Source organism: Cupressus sempervirens, chromosome 3 (assembly GCF_028749045.1).
Source record: "Cupressus sempervirens isolate cs-2001-9-10 chromosome 3, ASM2874904v1, whole genome shotgun sequence".
NCBI classification, from domain to species: Eukaryota; Viridiplantae; Streptophyta; class Pinopsida; order Cupressales; family Cupressaceae; genus Cupressus; species Cupressus sempervirens.
In genome coordinates, this window is record NC_143120.1 from 441,747,390 (window position 1) to 441,753,389 (window position 6,000).

Below are 6,000 nucleotides of genomic sequence, written 5' to 3' on the forward strand. Positions count from 1 at the left end.
CGCGTGTGAAAGCTGGGAAAAGCCAAAAAAGATCCAGCAAACCAGATGTGTTGCCGAGGGAGCAAAGGAGATCGATCCTTTTTTTTCTCCATTTCTTCGTCCTGCTTAGTTATGACTCTGTATTCTGAAAGAGGCTTACAGTCCATCTATTAAGAATGCCTTTCCTTTAATATATATCTACGCCCTTATTCATTTCCCAAATAATATTATTTAACATATTTGCTCTAGGGCATTTAGCTGTTATATGTCCATAAGTTTCTGAACAGGAAAACTACTTTTTTATCATCAAACGATTTCATGCTCCTTCACGAGGATTTTGTTTCAGATTAAATATACCTATTTTATTTCCTTGTGAGAAACTTTTTAAAGTTTCAATTCTCTAATTTGAAGACAGCACAAACTTTAGTGTATGATTTGATTCCTCTGGATTTTACTCGCAGGGAAAATCTTCAAGGTGATTTCTGATACGTTTTAATAATTTATCTCTATAAAATAAACGTCTCTGATAGGAACAATATTGAACTCTTCAATAATTAAAGATCCATTCAGGATATCAAGGCTTCATGAAGATAGCATATCTACAAAGGAATCAACTAATCCCTTAGTTGCAGATTTGTGACAGGAATCCGATTCGGGCACGTGAATCGGATCCGTGGATTCGGGATTTTTTCCCCCTAATTATGATTTGTGCATATATATATATATATATACTAAAAAAAAGAGAAATACACACAATTTTAAAACTAAATCATTTCATAGTATGAATCTATGATTCTAGTATGCATTTATGAATCTAGTATACTTGATCAATGACATTGATAATTAATCTATTTTCACGATTATAAAGAAATTTTAAAAATCAACATATTCACATTGAATTATTAAAAGTGAAAGTTTGTAACATTCAAAATATGGATCATTAAACTTAAAGTTTGTAACATGATTTACTCATAAAAGAGTCGAGTCAAGACTAAAGTTTTTGATTTAATCATCAAATGGATTTTCAAGAAAATTTGCTTCAAAGGGGTATTGATGAGTTGCAAGTGTTGCATTTGTATCAATAGAGGAACCCAAACCACTAGTAGCAGAGGGGATTGTTAACTCATAATCCTTCTCATCATCCACATCAATCAAAGTGGATCTAGCAAGATCTCGAATGGTCATATCTAAATCAGGAGTCTCAGGTGCTACATTCCAATGCTTTTCGGGCCCCTTCTCTTACTTAGAATCCTTCCGTGACAACAAATGCAAATTGTTGTGAATGAACACAAGGTCTTTTGATTTTTTTGGAGCCAACCGGTTGCATTTGATTGAGTGGATAAAGGAGTAAGTACTTCAATTCTGCTCAGCTGCAGAAGAGCTGGCAACCTAAAGAGAAATTAAAAATCATCAATTCAACAATCAAGAGAAATAAATTAAAAGAATTGAGTGTGTTAACCTTAAGTTTAATTTTACAAACTTGGGATAGGACCTTTACGGCAAGAGGTTGGAGGTACATGAAGGCTTGCCCATGAAGGTACCAACATTTGATGGCACCCATCCCGCTTCGGTCTACTATGGCAATAGGGTGGAAATCCTCACCTAAGTTGAAGGCAGCAAATTCACTCCTCACAATTACCCTAATCTCTAGATCTTGGAATATCTAGCTAGTGCTCTCTTATACCCATCTACAACCTCTGCATCTCTAAATGGTGGCACTCTACCTAGAAGGCGAAGTACATCTGCACTATAGTACCTGTGGATAACAAAAGACAATTGAACACTATCAAATATCAATAGCACAAACATTGGATAAAATAAGCACGAGCATTTCATAAGAACTACAGTACCTCGGGGATAGAGAATATGCAAGGAGGTGCAAAGGTGTGGTCATCCTGTTCCATTGATGATGAACAATTTTTTCCACCTTCTTGTAAAGGGTGTCCTCAAGATCATTCTCCCTCCTCTGTATGACTTAGGATATGAAATATGAATAATAATTATAATTAGTGAATATATCAATTTAAACTTTAGAATCTAGATATCTCTCAAATAAAAAATTGTTGTAAAAAAACGTATAACTTGCCATTTTAATTTTTTCCAGCATACTATCCATGGAATCATAAATATCTCCAAGGCATGGCTCATCAGTGTCTGCGAAGCGAAGCATTGCCATTATTGGATTTGTGATTTTCAACACGTAATTCACAAGACCCCACCAATCCTCATCTAGTATCATTCTTTTCACATTTAAGACCCTTATTGTATTGGAATTCTTTCAAACGCCCCATTGGGGGCTAATGACCATATGTTTCAATGCTTCTTTTACTTTCACAAGTTGTCTCAAGATGATTGTGTGAGAGGCAAAGCAGATTTTAGCAACCTAAGAACATGTTAAACTCAAGTCAGTAATACATTTAAAAATTAAAACATGTTAATGTAGTAAACAACAAAAATTATGGAATCCAATAATATTCAATTATATATTAAATATACAAATTTACTTTCAATAAGTCCAAGTCCGAGAAACTCCTAAAAATTGTTTGTGACGTGGTGATTTGTCACAAACATTTGAATCTCTTCAGCTTCCTCATATATCCTTTTCACCCAATCTATTTCGGTGCCAATTGCTTTCATCACTAAATTGAGAGAGTGAATCAGTGCATGGTGTCCAAAAGATATGATCATATCTAGACTCTACAATTATCCCTGCAGCCTTACAAACTTTTGCATTGTTCGTGACCACTTCGACAACATTATTAGGACCCATTGACTCTATGGCATCAATGAGAATGTGTGAAATAAATTTTGCATCTTTCACTTGCCCTTCACAATCAACTGCCTTCAAGAACATTGTCCCCTTAAGGCATACAATTGATCAATGGACGGTTTTTACAATCTTTCCACCCATCCGAAATAATAGAGACACCTAATTGAACCCAAAAATCTCTTATCGGTTGAAGTTGAGCCTCTACATATTTACTCTCATCATATAATATGGTAGCGCACAACTTCTCATAACCAGGCGGTTTGTAACCATGGGGTGCATCATTTATTGCTTCCACCATCTCCCTAAACTAAGGTGATCTCACAAAATTAAATGAAACACCACTCGCAATTAAACAACGTCCAATTTTGTGATCAACAATGTCTCGCTTTTCATTTTGGAATGCCCTATCTAGTGGGCCTCTCTTGTGGGTGACTGGAGATGGGTCTTCATCTTTATCATTTGTAGTTGGCATAGGCAAAAAAGGATGTGTTCTTGTGTTTGTTTGATCGGATGATGGTGTTGGTGTATTTGTTCTTTTGGAAGCACCATGGTTTGCTTTTGCAACTGTTCTATCAACATTATCTTGTTTTTTTTTGTTAACTCTGCTATTTGTGCAGCTGGTAATCCCTTCTTATCACTACCCTGACACATGTTAATTCCTTCACCCACAGGGCCCAAAAAAATGTAGTTTCACTTAGGAATAGGAGCCTCTATATTGTATGTTGCAATAATTACATTTTCATATGTATGCCCCACCCTTAGGACATGGTGCGACTCTTGTTGTGTGTTTCCATAAAGGAGACCCCTTATCAATTTTGAACCTTGGTGATGCAGCCGCACCCCCACCCCCACCCACTAAGCCTTGACTACTCATTGCTTTATTCTTGCAACCTAGAAAAAAAATGAAAGAAAACCATGCTTCACACTTACACAAAAATTTGAAAATTTGAAAAACTAAAAATAAATCAATAATCTATGAAAGAACTCAAGAATATGGTTGAAATGCATACTTTAAATACTTCTTGCAAGGTATTTGGAGCTCAACAACTGATCTCCTTCGATTCCAAGCACTTTACTTCAAACTAGCAAGTATGAGAGAGCAAAATAGAGAACAAAATAGAGAGTAAATGAACTTGCATTGTGACTTAGAGGGTTGTTTTTAGGGTTTAGGGCCTTTAGGGAAAAAAAAACATAAAAAAACTAACTTGGGCCCACTTTTTTTCATTTTTTATTTGCCCTTGCCGCGGATCTATGCGTGGATCCTCAAGGATCTGGGTAGGATTCGTAATCCTGCCTGTGGATCCATTAGGATCTGCGGCCCACAGATCCTGACAAATCCACAGGCAAGTTTACGGATCCGGGGCGTGGATCCACAGGCAGGATTACGGATCCAAGCCGTGGATCCACAGGCAAGATTATGGATCCTACCCGGATCCTCACGAATCCACATGAGAATCCGGAGTTGAATCTAGATCCGGGGGTATATGCACGAATCCGGTAACTATGACTAATTGCCATTCAGATTTTTTAATTTACTTATTAAATCAAAACCCCACAAGAAAAGCCTAACGAGAATCTAGATTGAAGATATGTCCAACTATAAATCCTTAAACCTTTTAAATGAAAAGCAAGACTTAGATATCATTTGACTCACATATTTACATGCCTGGTTTGAAGCAACTAGAAGAGAAGCTTTTGATGTGGAAATGTAAGAGAGTGGCCATCACTTCAACCTCTGTGAATTAAAGAGAAAGCATGTTTGAATTGAAATAGCACCTTGTTAGCCTGTTTCTCTTGAGATCAAAGTTTGTGGAAGCATCACTGGTAATAGCCACATCTGTGGCAGTCATCCTTCCATGAGTGATGCTTCTAACAAAGTAGTTCCACTTTTAGTGTGAACACATCTCACACCACTTGATCGAGGACCAACCTAACATGTCATTGATAAAATTTGAAGACTCCAAGATGAAAGTGTTGAAGTATAGCATCAGTCGAAGTGATATATATTCATGATTTATATGAACATTATTTTATGTTTCATATTATTGATAAGAATATATACTATTTAATATAAATAACTTAACTAATCGGGCTCTTATAATCAGAAGAGACTTTTATGTTATGGTAAATTATCTTTAAGATAAATATCTTTTATATATATATATCAGCTCTATATTCTTGTTCTTCATGTTCTCTTGCATTCTGATGATGGATCATGTAGTATGATCCAAAATGTTGATGGTAAAAAAACTCTACACAATCAAATTCATAAATTAAAAATCTCATATATAATATATATTTGTAATATAATATATATTATATATATTAATATTATATATGCTTAAAGTGAGTTTTACATATAGTTATTTATTAACTAAATGATGATTAACTATAAGGACTCCTTTCATATTTATATGAGATCCAAATTTGCATTTGAAGATCATCAATAACAATGGCTATGATTCTACATTTGCAAAAACGATCTTAATTACTTTAACAGAAAGTTTGTCATCCTTCCATAAGTGATGCTTTTCCACTTGTAGTGTGAACACATCTCAAACCGTTTGGAACTTGATCAAGGACCAATCTAAACTGTCATTGATGAAATTTGAAGACTCCAAGATGAAATTTTCTATTTATATTGGTAATATATTATAATAATAGCATGGTACTTTAAACCTTTGATTATTGCGATCAGGAAATTCATAGAAACACTCACATCCATTATGAGAGATTCTCCGGCATACCTTGGTGAAAACATAGTGAAGGATAGGCGGAAGTGTAGTAGGATAGGCTTACTGAAGGAAATCCTTAGACCAGAGGGTTTCTTAGGAGGTGACATAGTTTCAACCACAGACACACTGGTAAGTCATTCTGGAGTGCACTCGTGTCCTGGAAAAGATGGCCAAAATAGAAATAATGAAAATGACATTATTGGTAATAAACAATGTGAACATCAAGAATAGTGGCACTGACAGTAATGGCAGTAGACAAAATTTGAATTCCAGTTCATCACTAAATTACAAGAACAAAAATGCTAAAGAAAAACTAAAGAGGAACAGAGATACCCGAAGGGGTAATCTACTACAACTTGCTCCTCTTCCATATCCAAGTGCCTAATACTCCACAAGTCACCATATTGTAACTGCTCGAAAACTGCCACCGATGATGTCATCTCAAAACATAAAGATGCTTAATCAAATTGATAGAAGTGAGCAATTGTCAATTATAGTAGCTTCGGTCAGATATTA